Genomic DNA, 14,844 nt, shown 5'->3' with positions numbered 1-14,844 from the left:
AGAATCCGCGAAGCAGCGAAAATCTGCGTTATATATTTAGTTATGCTTACATATAAAATCCGCGATAGAGTGAAGCCGCGAAAGTCGAAGCGCGATATAGCGAGGGATTACTGTACTTTGAATTAAACCTGTCTTTAGTAGTGAAAGTCTACAGTTGTAGTTCTGTTTAATTTGACTTTGCCATGTTGTTGTCTCCTACTGAACACCAGTTTGAGGATTACTATTTGTTATAATTGCTGGTGTCAGAAAAACGACCAACAGACATTGTAAAGGTTTGGGGCAGCCACCTGTATAATATGCCCTGGCTGCAAAAGGTTGAAGTTTAACAGAGTTGTTCACAATACTGAGTCCAAAAAGAACTGAATAAGTGGAGGTAAGATCGAGGTTTTAAAGGCTGTCATCACAGGTGGTGGGACCGGAAGTGACATCATTAGAGGTGCCGGAACTCAGGAATGGTCTGCAAGGAACTGATAGAGACAGTCAGTGCACTCTGCCACCCCCTGGTCTTGTGTAGAGTTACAATTACTCAAGCCCTTTAGCTGCCTCCTACTCGCACGTGTGTGACACTGGATTATCACATATTATAGTCTAATGTTTTGCAAAGCCCGCCATGTGTATGACAGGTTGGTGAACATGTGTATCGCATTGTGCATAGTCTAAACCATTTTATAAAATTTTGGTAATATCTGGAATCTGCTATGGTGTAATTCATAACCAATGTCTTTTAAGAGTCTTGAGTCTCGTGAGTTTTCACTGTGCCTTTTAGCTTGCAGAACAGAGTTTAAATCTAACAAAGATGCTTAGACAAGCATGAAGGAGGTTCACATTAAACTGAATTACTGTATGTTTAATGCTTGTTTTGCATTTTATTATTTAAAGGCTAACCTTCTTTTATCATTGTATATGTTTTTCCAAAAGTAAAATATGTATTTGTTTGTCCATTGTTTAGGGAATTCACTGTATCATGAAGCCTGTATAATAATGAGAATTAAGAGTATCATCTCATGCCTAGTAAGGATAAATCACGGAGGCGAGGGCTGGCGATTAAACGGTGACAAAAATGTACTTTGTCTTTATGTCACGGGCCAACCCTCTATACCCTCTATACAGTGTCAATTACCTTCAAAAGGAATCCCTACCTTGACTAAAGAAACAACAATTAATTAATTAATTAATTAATTAATTGATTGATTGATAGATTTATTAACAGGAAAATAATTAAGCACCATAAACTCAAAGAATAAAGAAATACAAAGCAGATCAGTAATACTTAAATTAAATGTTAATTTATGCTAAATAACAAAATGGTTGCAAGGAAAATTTTTTAAAATAAACAAATATTAAAACTGTAAGAATGCAACCCTAAAAACTTAATTGCAGAACTCAAAGGGTCAAAAACTGGAACTTTAAATCAAAGCTCCAAAATTCTAATTTTGCTTTAATTTGTTTTCATTTAAGTGTTTTTCTGGATTTTATGTTTTTGACACTTTTTCTTGTATTGTATAAAAATATCTTCCTGCAGCGTCTAGTCTGTTTTTGGACAGACCATTTTTCTGGGTGATTGTTTGTGAACTGATTGTTTATGGTTGAAACCATCTTTTCATACAGGTATAACTAGGGTTGCCACCCGTCCTTTAAAATACGGAATCGTCCCGTATTTGAGAATGAAATTGCGCTTGGCCCCCAAGGGATGTGGCCCCTGCTGCAGTATGCGTCCCTTATTTTTTTGTATTAAAAGTGGTAGCCCTAGGTATAACTGAGAGTGCAAGATCATCTCCAGAACACTATTAGCATTATACACTTCCTGGTTATCCAAGAATGCGGATAAACAAAAAGCCTTGCTTTCCATGCTGGTCTTTCTAAGTTGTCTTTGTACTAAAATTTTGTTTAGTGTTTTGGATTTGGTTTTTTGATTGACTGATTTTCTGGTGAAAGTTTTTCTTTATCTTTTTTTGACCATGTCTTACCTCCTGGTTCCTTTTCTAGAAATCAAAAAAAGTTAATGTTGAAACAAGTCTAAGTTAAACAATTCAAAAGTTGAAAAGCAGAAAGAGGAAACCTGTAATGTTTACTGACTAGTCTCGAAAGTGGGCTGATTGGAAAGCAGAACACATACAAAGCCTCAGAAATTTACAGATCCTTCAGTCATCGCTTTTATCAAGTCTTGGGAGTGGCTGACGTAATAATCATCATCATCAACAGTGACACATGTTATGCTAGATAACATAGCAAACAAGCATACCTGTTTTAAGCATACAATCCAGTCACAAAGCGACAGCAGGGATACCATTGTTGTTTATTTCTGGGTCACTTCTCTGAGACTCCTAAACTAGGCCCCAGTCAGGTAGACAACAAGTGCCTATAGCTGCCATGCCTTTGGTATTCCCCTTCATGGCATAATGCCAAATCGTGGTCCAATTACTGAGTATTTCCTTCCACCCAGAATCTGCGTTACCAAGTAATGCTTTCTGTGGTAATTTTTTTCTCATCCATTCGAAAAACGAGTCTGTGCCATTATAGGTGAAATTTGCACATGATGTCTTTCAAGTTTTTTGTCTCTCTTTTTTGTTTGAATATCTGCTGGTGTTCTTGGTTGCTGTTCATCACCAGTTCCCACCAGGTGCATATGATGCTTGTCAGATACCAGTGGTCAAAATCCTGTGACACAGCTCATCTGCACACATTTACCACATTTCACACCCATACAAAACAATAGAGTTAACTGTGGCATTGTAGACTCTGTCCTTGGTAGGCAGGGAGATTTCCTTTGCTGCCAAAGGTGGCACAGGATTGCAAAGGTGGCATATACCTTTAAAATATACCTGTCACTTCCTCACTTATGCTGCCATTGCCATTAATACAGATTCCAAGATTGGTGAATTAGCCACTGTCTCCAAAGGTTCACCATCAAGAAAGAGTGGTTGATTTGGTTCTTGCCGATCTGACTTATGTAAACTGCAGTAGGGACACAATAATTTGTTATAATTGGAGATCCCAACCATTCTTAAGACTCAATCAGAATTGAGGAATGAACATGTAATGGAAGCTTAAGGTGAAGAAAGCCTAAATAGGTTATAAGTCCCAAGAGGTACGGGCCACCTTGACATCAAGACTGCTGGGATTGTCCTCCGGCTTTATATTCAGGTGAAGGAGAAGGTCCCAGTAAAACTTCATTGAGAGTTGCTGGAGTGAACATTTTGAATTGGTTTGCCTGGTTTATGATCATTATGCTTTGATACTGGGTTTTGTTTTTGTGTTATGGGTTTATTGGTTTTGGTGGCCATTTTAGGTGTATCATTTTTGCTTATTTTTTTTTTTGTTAGCTTTTTTCATTCTCGATTATTGTTGAATACAATTATTCATAAAGATCCTTTGTTTGCCTGTATATAACAAGCCAGAGGTTTAAAGTCATCCTTTCCCTTGTAATGTATTTCTTACAAAATTGTAAACATTTAAAGTCTTTTTGAGGTTTTCAAGCTGGTTTCTTTTTTTGGGCCCATGAGGGTGGTTTGTCTGCCCTTGCTAATCCCCTGATGGTTTCCCATACAGGACAAGTAGTTGTAAGTGGTTACAAACTCAACGCATTGTTTGACTCCGGCAGTAATATTTACATTGTTGATCGCTGATATGTCTTACCACCACGGTTTTCAAACTGTTGAACAAGTACCACTCCGCGAGGACCAGTAAACTGTAGTACCACTGTCAATGAATCGTTAATTTACGCCTGTGTTGTTTTGAAGAAAAAGTCGCTATAATGACTATAATTATGACGTTAAAGTGATATTAATCTAATTAAAGAATCATTTTAAAAAAGTGCGAGGTGTATAAACAGGTAAAACAACTGAAAAGTCATATGCGTGGTTATTTGATGTCAGATTCTCGCTCACGAGAAGAATTTTAATAACTTTGTTCACATGCAAAATACATTATCACTTGTAAGGTTACTCACTCTTACTGCCATGCTTAGTGCGAAATGTACGTTTTTTTTGCCATCAGGTCCTGGATCTGTGGAGAAAGTATGCTTACCAAGATACCAGATCATATTCCAAATACAAACAATTTCATGGTTTCGTCTTTATGCTTGTCATGGAAGAAAAGGCCTTTTCGCATAGATACGTCGAGCCGAAGGGTAGCAGAGCTGTAATCGCCTTAGCACCGAGTTCATCATGCTCTTTCCTCACTTGACTCCAGAATTCTGTCACTGATTTATCTTTGAACATTTCTTGGAAATGCTGATTATCTGTCATATCTATCAATATCTCTTGCTGCTGGATGGAAAGATTTGCACTCATAATGTTCTCCATTTTAAATGGTGATGTAATCCAGCGCTTTCCAATGTCGCTTCCTGACGTCAAGAATGGAAAATATGATACAAATTCCAAATGGAGCTTCTTCAGATGGTTGCTAATAATTTTCTGTATTTCCCTTGTATCGATGGATGCGTTCATTGCTAGAAATTCCGAGTGAATCGGAAACATTTCCAAGTTTCCATTTGCGACCCAATTCATCCAGAAACATGTCTGCAAGGTAACCAAGGCGGCAAACCCATTACACATCTTCAAACTTCTTTGCAAGGGATGAGCTTAAAAATCCTCATCAGAACTTTTCCTCTTGAAAGCCATCGAACTTCTGTATGGAAAAGAAACGTCTTATGATCAGAACCTATTTCTTGGCACAATTGACGGAACAACCGTGTGTTCAAAGGGCGGCTCTTGATGTAATTAATAATTTTTACAGCATCATTCAAGGTCTCATGCAAAATCTCACTCATTCTCTTCGATGCCAGTGCATGTCTATGCAGGATGCAATGAGAGGAAACTATCGAATTATTTTGTTGCCTTGCTCTCGCAATGAAACCAGCTGTTCTTCCTGTCATTGCTGCTGCTCCATCTGAACAAATTGCAATGCACCAAAACCAAACAATATCATGTTCACGGAAGAAATCATCGATATGTTTGAAAATTTCCTCACCGGTTGTTCTCTCAGGTAAAAGTCTACAAAGCAAAATATGTTCGATAATATCTTCAGAATCTGGAACACGAACAAAAATGACCAACTGGGCTTCGTCTGAAATATCTGTGCTTTCATCCAACTGCATCGAAAACTCAGCTGGAATTATCTTCTCAACCACCTGTTGTATCAAATCCTCCGATATATCTTTAATTCTCCTTTGCATGGTGTTATCAGAACATGGGATACTTTTCAAAATGCTGGCCATTTTGTCATCGAACATGATCGATACGATTTCTATTACCGAAGGAAGCACAAGTTTCTCAACGACAGTATGGGGTTTATTTTGTTTTGCCGCTAGCAATGACAGAGCATATGATGCCTTCAAACACTTGTCAGGGACACTTCTTATTTTTCTGAACACTGTCTGCCGCTTCAAAAATTCGTCTTTACTCCTGACAAACAATGACAACAGCTTTCTGTTGTGATCTTTGTGCTTAGTTGTAAAATGTCACTGAAGTAAGGATGGCTTCATACACTGGTTCGACAGTACCTCATTGCAGATAACGCACACAGGCTGCTGATGAGTGTCGCTTTCAATGTAATAAAACCCCCATTGCAAATAGTCTTCACTGTGCTTGTGATTTGGTTGGGCTGTCTTTATTTTCTTTTTTGGTGGTTCTTTCGGTGTATCTCATCACTCAGCATTCGGCCGAAATGTTGTTTTGGTAGCACCGGAAACTTTGCTGTTCGAACCGCCTGTTTGTGATTCTTGCACAGATGTTGCCACTTTTCTGATAACAAAGTTGTCCATCTTGAAAGAACTGCGCACGACACAACACGGTAAAATGGGTAAATGGCGGGTAAATCACTTTAAACGCAGATTGGAAACGCACCACCTTCTTTGAGACAAACCATAAATCGAACGAAAGAAATGAGACTGCTGAGAAGCCAGTTGTCAATTCCCCCCAAATTCTTTTTGTTCAAAGAAACAGACACGAAAAGTTCATTTCGCAATGGACTTTGAGAAAGGGTAGACTTGAGATAAGACCTGCGAGGGTTTAAGCTTGGGCGCCTGGAGCATAATAATCTATTTGCTCCAACTTCTGGTAATTCACCGGCTGGACGAAACTTGTTGTCTATTTCTGTGCTATTCCAATTTCGGACCAAAGACGTGAGTAGGTAACGGGTTTTTGGGAAATGGGTGCCCGCTTGGTTTGAAAACTGTGGTCTTACAGCAACAATGGATGAAAGTAAAGACAAGTATTAAATGTTTTCACGGAGATGTCTGTACCTATAAATCTGCCCTAGTTTTCATTTCTCAAGGAGGATCGCTAAAAAAATTCCCCATAGCGGTCCTCCCCGATCCACCTTTTCCAGTAATTCTGGGGCAGGACTGGTCTAATAATAAATGTGGTGAGCTACAGACTACTCCCGATCCACACTTGGACCTAGTTATACTGTAGATGAGGATGATTCATCTCAAACTGCCTCCATGCCTTGTATTCAGCCGGCAGAGAGAGGTACGGAAGCCCGTGAGGAGGACGGAGAGACTCCGGGACCGTCGCAGGTGGAAACGTCATCCACACATGCCTTGACGGTTCGAGACGAATCTCAGCCTCTTGAGGTCAACTCAGATCCTCTCTCCCAAATTCGTTTTCAATTTAGATAAACACTAGCTTCTTTTAAAAGGGAGCAATGGAATGATGACTCCCTTAAATTTTGAAAAAAAGCAGTTGCTCTTGTTAATGGCCAACGCACGTATCAGTCCATGCCACAAGGACCTCACTTCGTAATAGAAAATGATTTATTATATTGGGTCTCCGAGCATGAGGGGGAGGTCCGGAAATGGTTGTTAATCCCCCGATCCTTCCGGTGGCAGGTTGGTGAATTGGCACATTCTCACCTCCTTGGAGGCCATTTAGGCATTTAAGCTCAGATTTTATTGGCGGGGAATTAATGAGGAGGTTTGCCGTTTTTGTACTCTTGTCTGGAGTGTCAATTATGGCAAATTCCTATTAGGGACCGTGCTCCTCCTGTCCCCCTTCCCCTAATTGACATTCCCTTTGAAAGAATAGGGGTTGATATAGTTGGGACCCTTAGAGCCCTCTGCCCATGGTCACAAATATATATTAGTCCTCATGGATTATGCGACCTGATACCCGGAACCTGTTCATTTGCGCTCAGCTACATCTAAAGCAATCGTGCGTGAATTAGTAGGGGTCTTTGCGCGAGTTGGCATCCCTAAAGAAGTCTTAATGGACCAAGGGATACCTTTTACCTCGGAAACGTTCAGGGAAACGGCCAAATTACTGAAAACAAAGCACTTAAAGACCATGGTGTATCATCCTCAAACTGACGGCCTAGTAGAGATGTTTAACTCTCAAGCAGATGCTTCGCAAGGTGGTCAATGGGGAGGGGAGGAATTAGGATCAGCTCCTCCTGCTTGTTCTATTTTTATACGGGGAAGTCCCACAAGTCTCTACAGGGTTCTCGCCTTTTGAATTATTATAAGGTCAACAACCCCGGGGTAGATTAGATATTTTGAAAGAAGGTTGGAATGGAAAGGCTCTTCCCTCTACAAATGTATTGGAATATATCGCGCAATTACATGATAGATTTGGAAAAATTTGGCCAAATCTAAAATCATATGGATAAGGTGCAAGCAGTACAGGCCCATTATTATGACTGTGGCACAACGCTCCGAGAATTCCATCTGGGGGATTGTGTTATGGTGTTGGTTCCCACCTTCCATTCCAAATTACTCACCAATTGGCAAGGCCCTTATGAAATTAAGGAGAGGAAAAGACCTGTCAACTATTTGGTAAAACAACCCAATCATCGACCAAGTGAGCAGATTTATTATGTGAACTTGCTGAAGCCGTGGAAGGACAGGGATCGCGATCCCTCCTCCGCTCAGCCACGCTCATTCTTTGCTCTAAGAGACACCCTTAATTTTGGCGAGGAATTAACTTTCAGACAGAGACAGGAGCTGGAGTCAGCTATCCTGTCTGTTCCAGAGGTGGTGAGTGAGAAACACAGAAGGACCTCTCTGATTACGCATGACATAGTGACTGAACCTAGAGTTATCATCCGAGACCGCCCCTATAGAGGCAAAGAAACTAGAAGTGGAGCTGAAAATCAAGCGAATGCTGGAACTAGGAGTGATAGAGGAAAGTTTTAGTCCCTGGTCCAGTCCAATCGTCTTGGTTAGTAAGCCTGACGGTAATTGGAGGTTCTGCAATGACTTCCGTCGGCTTAATCAAGTCTCCCAATTTGATGCTTATCCCATGCCTCATGTGGACAACCTCCTCGAATGGCTGGGCCAAGCAAGGTCCTTGACCACACTTGACATGACAAAGGGGTACTGGCAGATTCCTTTAACGGATTCCACAAAGATGAAGATGGCGTTTAGCACCCCTAGCGGACAATGGCAGTATTGTGTCCTTCCATTCGGGTTACACCGGGCTCCTGTGACTTTCCAGCGTCAGGTGGACAAAGTGCTCCGTCCCCATAATGCGTATAGTGCTGACTATCTGGATGATGTCGTCATCTATTCCAGCACATGGAATGAACACGTAAGCAGGTCAGAGTGGTGTTGCGGACACTAGGAGAAGCTGGGCTCCGAATCAATCCAAAGAAATGTTTCTTTGGACTGAAAGAAGCTAAATATTTGGGCTACCTGGTGGGACACCGTGAAGCCACAGTGTTCAAAAATAGATGCCATTTTAAAATGGTCCCGTCCTTGAACCAAGCGGCAAGTCCAAGCATTTATCGGATTAGCTGGGTACTATCGCCAGTTTATACCTCGGTTTTCTGAGAGAGCGGCACCCTTGACTGATTTGAAGAAGAGAGTTCTGTGACTTCAGGCTCTTACTTCAGCACCAGTATTAATTTTCTCTCCCTTTCATTCTCCAGACATATGCTTCGGACACAGGCCTCAGTGCCGTGTTGAGCCAAAGTGTCGATGGTGTTGAACACCCCATCATGCACCTGAGCCGAAAACTGCTGGGTCGAGAGACCAGGTACGCGGCAGTGGAAAGGGAAGCCTTGGTACTACCTCTTGGGTCGACAGACTCTATTGTCGGATCATGGTCCTTTACAGTGGATGGCCCTTCACAAAGAGTCGAATCCACGGGTCACTAAGTGGTTTCTTGACTTACAACCTTACAGGTTTTTGCTCATTCATCGTAAAGGCTCTCTCCATACCAACGCTAATGCCCTCTCTCGTGCTCATGACCTCTCGGTGCAGGTCGCCCAACCTGATGGGTTAAGGGGGGGCCTTGTCACACACGTGCAAGTAGGAGCAGCTGAAGGGCTTAAGTAATGGAAATACCAAATCCGACCAGAGGGCGGCAGGATGCACTAACTGTCTTTTTCAGTTCCTTGCAGACCTTTCCCAAGAAATCCTGCCATGTTCCGGCACCTCAGAAGACGTTAGTTCTGGGTCTGGCTCCTTCGATGACATCACTTCTTGTCCAGACGACGTCACTTTCGGATCCTGGCCCTTCGATGGCATCATTCTGGCACAAACAATGTCATTTCCGGGTCCCACCTCTTCGATGACATTTCTGTCAATCTCAAAACCTTTTGCAGCCAGGGATATTATACGGGTGGCTGCCCCAAATCTTTTTATGATGTCTGGCCTGTGTTTTTATCACAATGTATAAATCCTGACCAAGAGTTTTCCTTAAAACCGATGTCAAAAAGATCTTTTGACTGATTCTTCTTTATCTGGTAGCTCCCGTTTCGTTCCAGGTGTTCATATCTAGACACCTACTAAGCATAGAAGAGCTGCTGCCCCCTGTTCACTTGTACCTGCATTCCCCTCTTTGTATAGGGTACTCACCACATTGCATTTAGCTGATAGCTAAATGTGTTTTTGAAGTTATTGTTACTCAAGTCTTGATTTAATAAATAAATTGAAATACTCTTTTACATTTGTGAATTTAATCTAGTTTAATGCAGAGGCTTATCATGAGTTTCCCGAGGCTGGTTTAAAACACATGAGCTGCTACCTAAAGTGAATTAAATGTTGTTTCTTTAGTTTCATGTATTAATTTCACAGCCAATTACTTTATTTCTGAATTTCCATTATTATTGATATCATGTGTCTCCATGTTTTTCTTTTGCTGAAACAAGCTTTCCTCTCTTAGCAATTGATCCCTCTTTGGTATGCTTAAATTACTAATTTGAATTAAGGTGAAGTAAGCATTATATGGGCATAACAGAGGTCTTTCTGATGCCATCCTTTAATTCTGACAGAAGTCTGTGTGCATGAGTAGTAATTTTCTCAAACTAAATAAGGAAAAAACATAATATTTTAGTGATTGGCAAAAATTGATATAATGAGGTTATTAGAAATAAATTTGATCCCTTAGGATTAAAAGTCAAGACGGACATAAAGAATTTAGGGGTAACTGTTGACTCTGACCTGAATTTTAAATCACATATTAATCAGATTACTAGGACAGCATTTTTTCACTTAAGAAATATAGCAAAATTTAGACCTCTTATAAAATTGTAAGATGCTGAGAAATTTGTTCACCCTTTTGGTTTCTGTCGGCTAAATTACTATAACGCACTCATCTCAGGACTACCCAAAAAAAACATCAATTGATTGCAACTAGTGCAGAATGTAGCTGCCAGAATCTTAACTAGGAAAAGAAAATATGAGCACATCTCTCCAGTTTTGATGCCACTACACTGGTTACCTGTGTCATTTAGAATTGACTTTAAAATTCTGCTTATGGTTTACAAAACCTTAAATACTCTCGCCCCATCTTATATTTCAGAATATCTTTCACCTTACACTCCAAATCGTAACCTTAGGTCTTCAAATGAGTGTCTGCTTAGAATTCCAAGAGCTAAACTTAAAAGAAGTGGTAAGGTGGCCTTCTGCTGTTATGCATCTAAAATCTGGAATAGCCTGCCAATAGAAATTCACCAGGCTAATACACTGGAGCATTTTTAAAAACTGCAAAAAAAACCATTATTTTAACATGGCTTTCTCATAGCTTATTTTTAGTTTAATCCTGATACTCTGTATATGCATTAAATTATAATTATCATTCATGGTGGCTCCATAATCCGTACTAACCCATAACTTCCTCTTCTGTTCTTTTTCCCGTTTCCATTTGATCAAAGCACCATGATGTCCCTACATTGATGGATTAAAGGCCAGAAGTCCACATGACCGTCATCAAGTTCTTCCATGTGAACCTTGAATACAATGATGACTGATCAAGGTCATTTATGCTACATAGAATGCCTGGAGGGGGCTGGGAGATCTCGTGGCCTCAGATCCCCTGCAGATTTTATTTTTCTTTCCAGCTGTCTGGAGTTTTTTTTTTGTTTGTTTTTTCTGTCCTCCCTGGCCATCGGACCTTACTTTTATTCTATGTTAATTAGTATTGCCTAATTTTATTTTTTTAGTATTTTGGACTTTTTTCTCTTTCTTCATTCTGTAAAGCACTTTGAGCAGCATCATTTGTATGAAAATGTGCTATTTAAATAAATGTTATTGTTGTGTGTTATGTGCCTAGCAAGAGATCTAACATTTTCCCAATGTGACAGTGATACATCCACCTTAGACCTGCTCCATTCGAGTACACTGGAATTAAAAGGATGATCAGAATTTCATAGACTCCCCCAGACTCAACTCCAATGTGAAACAGCCACCATAAGAAAGAATGAAAATCCTGTTCTGTTAAAGAGCATTTGCATTAAACTTTGAAAATCCTTGATTGTTACATTACTGCTAGTGTTACTGGAATATGTAAATTAATCCAAAATATGCTGACAAAACATATTCCCACAAACCACATCACAGTGTTAAAAGCATTAACTGCTTTTGTTAAAAAAAATGACAAATTCACTTCAATTTGAACCCTTAATTCTTTAAAAAAAAACTGTTATTTTCATTGTAGGAGCCAAAAGCCATTTTGCATTTACTAACTTTGCAACTGTTCACCCGAAAGCAGAATTGACAGCAAGGACCTTTAATGAAATATCAAGTGGAGGGAACTGGAAGGCCAGCTGACATCTCCCGGACTCAGTAGCCTATAAACAGGAGGCTGTAAAGAAGGACTTGCTGATGCAAGAGGACGGGTCCCTCAGAAAGAAGAACATCATTTTTAAAGAAGAAGAAAAAAAGAAGAAGTGAGTGCAATTTTAAATAAATGCTCAAAAATGCAGGGGCTTAACTTTGCATATCTGGCAAAAAGGAAACAAATAATAGCCACCTGAACAAAATAAATAAATAAATCAAGTTAGCCAGAGGGGCTGCTGCTCTTACAATTGTCTAACAGCCAGAAGTAGGTTAAGATTTACATAATGATTACCAGGGATCAAGTGCTGTTGCTGTTAAGAGCCTCCTGAGAGGTCAGGGATTTGAGCCAAGAATTGATAGAGATGAGTCTCTAATCACTTTCAGTGTCTCATGTCTTCCAAGCAACGAGTTCATTACAATAAATGCCTGACTTCAATATTTTAAATTCCCATTCAGGATTCTGTTTTAAAGATTTACATTTTGTTCCTCCAGGCAACTGGCGGGTATGCGTGCCGTCAGACACAGAAACGTTATTAATTATATGGAGAAATGATATTGCAGACTGTTCTTTTGATTCTAAGAGCAATAATTACAAGTTCTAAAGTTCAGGGACTTTGAAAAGATATTGTGTCATATACTGCAAGTAAAGTTACTCTTACGTGGAAACTTTTGTTCAAAAACCTGCAAAATTTATGGAACTTTAACGTGAAGATTCAGTCCATCGAATTGAAGAAAATTTTAACGAACATGATTTCCTACATTGTTTATATTTTATCTTGTTCATTGTTCTTTCCATCTTTTAATACAGTTGTACAATATGTGACATATTTTTTTTTTGTTCATTTTTTTTTGGAGGCACAGCAGTGGCCATACACTGTAGTATAAAATGCATCCAGATTGTTGAGTAAATGAGGTCTTCATTTTCTTATGGAATCTTAACTCTTTGAGGGCTGAATATTTTTTTTTTCCAAAAAACATAGTTTCTGAAAAGCAATGGTTTCTCCCAGAAACCAACATAAAACGTCTGTTGCTGCATGCTGCGGCTGCCAGTTTGCCAAGAATGTGTGTCAGGCTTGCTGCCAGGCTGTCTTCGTGTGGCTGGCCACAGTCGCAGTGCATTGCAATCTGGTTTCTACCTCTTACCATTGTTAAGTGGCAGTCCTACCTGGTTAACATTGTCAGCACCACGATTAGCTGGGGACAAGTCAGCTGAAGCTGGAACCTCATGTTTGTTTTCAATCTCTTGTATCAAAATTGGAGTCTGACAACTCATAGTACAGTTCAGAGATAATTGGCAAAACGTTGTCCACGGAGTATTTTGCTTTATCCATTCGCTTTGATCTCTCAACATTACGTCAGTACCATTTTTGCCGTTGCCTGCGCCTTACTACTCACACGTGCGCCGGAAATCTCAGTCAAACCAATGAAGCTAACTTTCCTTCTAGCAACGAGAGTCCAACTAAAACATAGTTTGGTTTTGTCCCCATTTACAGTTGATTGCCACTGTAAACTCCTCCTTTTGACAAAAGTCGACATCAGCCCTAAAAGAGTTAAGGAGTCACGCTTCACAAGAACGTAAGAATATAAGAAATTTGACAAACGAGAGGAGACCATTCAGTCTATCAAGCTTGTGTGTTTAGCTAATAGCTAAGCTGTCCCAATATCTCATCCAGATTTTTCTTAAAGGTTACCAAGGTTTCTTCATCTACATGTCTCAGTAGTTTGTTCCTGAGTCCTACATTTCTTTGCGTAAAGCAGTGGATCCAGGTTTCAGTTTTAAATTCTCGTTAATTTCCACTGCTGTCCTCAAGTGTGCGATTCACCCTTAAGGTGAAAGAATGTAGCTGGATCTACCTTATCAATGTCTTTGAGGATTTTGAAGACCTGGATTATGTCCCCACGCAGTGTCCTCTGTTTAAGATTAAACAGGTTTAGTTCTCTGAGTTTGTCAGGGTACGACATGTCCTTCAGTTATTAACAGAAGTTTTACCCACACTTACTTTTTCAGTCACTCTAGATATAGGACAAAGTGTAGAAAATATAAAAGTTATGTGTTATTTATTAATGTATAACAATTCCAAATAGAAGAAAATATAATAAAAAATAAAATAGATAGCAATGTATGGTGTGAAATAAGGAGCTTTATAGCCGCCCGACCCAGCACAGATTCACACTGAGGCACATGTAAAACACACAAGACTTTTATTTTTCTTCACCTGTGGGGCACATCTTCCCCGTGAACCCCACAAGCATAACACAGTCCCAAGCACTTAATCCAAACAACCAACCATTCTTCTGGCAACACCACTCCTCCCAGGCAACCTCGTTCTCTTCCTCCCAATTCTGGCCCTGAATGGTGGTTGCCGGCCCTTTTTATAGCCCACCTGGAAGTTCTCCAGGTGCTTGAACATCTGCCTCTGATTGCACCTCAGGGTGGGGCTGTAGGGATGTCCAGCTGGGCTGTTGAATCCATGCAGCACTCCCTGGCGGCCACCCCAACTCCCAACCGGTCTTTTGAGGACTCCATCTCCCATGGAGCCCTGCAGGAGGTTAAGTCATTACCGCCGGCTAGGGAGGCTGCCACTAAGCATCCCGGGGGAGGTATTGAGTTGCCCATGGTTGCTCCCCCGGAAGATATGCACCTGGGGCATCCCGGCTGGGCATGGAACCTGGTCGCCTGCCACAATGGATATAAAAGTCTTAGAAAAGGTTACTGGAAATCAGAATTTCAAGTGATGGATTTGCCATGTGTGGCTTTTGATTTAGTGATTAGCATTATTCATAGGCTACAACCTCACATGTCTTGATCTCTGATGTTACTTCTTCCGTCAAGGTTCTGTCAG

This window comes from Polypterus senegalus, chromosome 15, assembly GCF_016835505.1.
Source record: "Polypterus senegalus isolate Bchr_013 chromosome 15, ASM1683550v1, whole genome shotgun sequence".
NCBI classification, from domain to species: Eukaryota; Metazoa; Chordata; class Cladistia; order Polypteriformes; family Polypteridae; genus Polypterus; species Polypterus senegalus.
This window is presented reverse-complemented; position numbering follows the sequence as displayed.